The sequence below is a fragment of the Mizuhopecten yessoensis genome, unplaced genomic scaffold (genome assembly GCF_002113885.1).
Source record: "Mizuhopecten yessoensis strain PY_sf001 unplaced genomic scaffold, ASM211388v2 scaffold6277, whole genome shotgun sequence".
In the NCBI taxonomy this organism is placed as follows: Eukaryota; Metazoa; Mollusca; class Bivalvia; order Pectinida; family Pectinidae; genus Mizuhopecten; species Mizuhopecten yessoensis.
The window spans coordinates 13,152-13,749 of NW_018406469.1; positions in this window are offsets into that span (position 1 = coordinate 13,152).

Here is a 598-nt window from a genome sequence, read left to right on the forward strand (position 1 = left end):
CATCTGATTTTTTTCTCATATTAATGTGATATATATTTGTCTGCGTATGTCAGTAATGGTTTTAAATGTGCAAAGGGACAAACAAAAGCGATATCATACTCTTAATCAATCGTATCGAAATACGGATATTTTTGCACTACTATTATAATGTAAATTCATTAACCATCATGGCAATATGTCATATTATCAGTCATCTGATAGGAAAAACAGCAACATGCATATACGATCACTGAAGGTATTCAGGATTAAGTTAATAACTTGTACCGAGGAAGATTTGAGAAATAAACTATAAACCCCTCCAGAGATGTTGGGATGGTTTATATTTGATAATAGATAGTTACAGAAACATGTCCAAAAATATGTATATCTAACGTTATTTCATTTCATATAGTGGCATATAAGCGCTTCTGAGGAAAGAGGAATTACGTTGTTTAAAAAACCCCTTCATATGGCCAGTGTGGGGTCGAACCCACGACATTCGCGTTATAAACTTAATATGAGGTATACAATGTATATGATCATGAGGTCAGCGATCTGATATGAAATACCATATGTGTTCTCCATCAAGTTAAGTTGCCTTTGTGGACATGTACTGGGA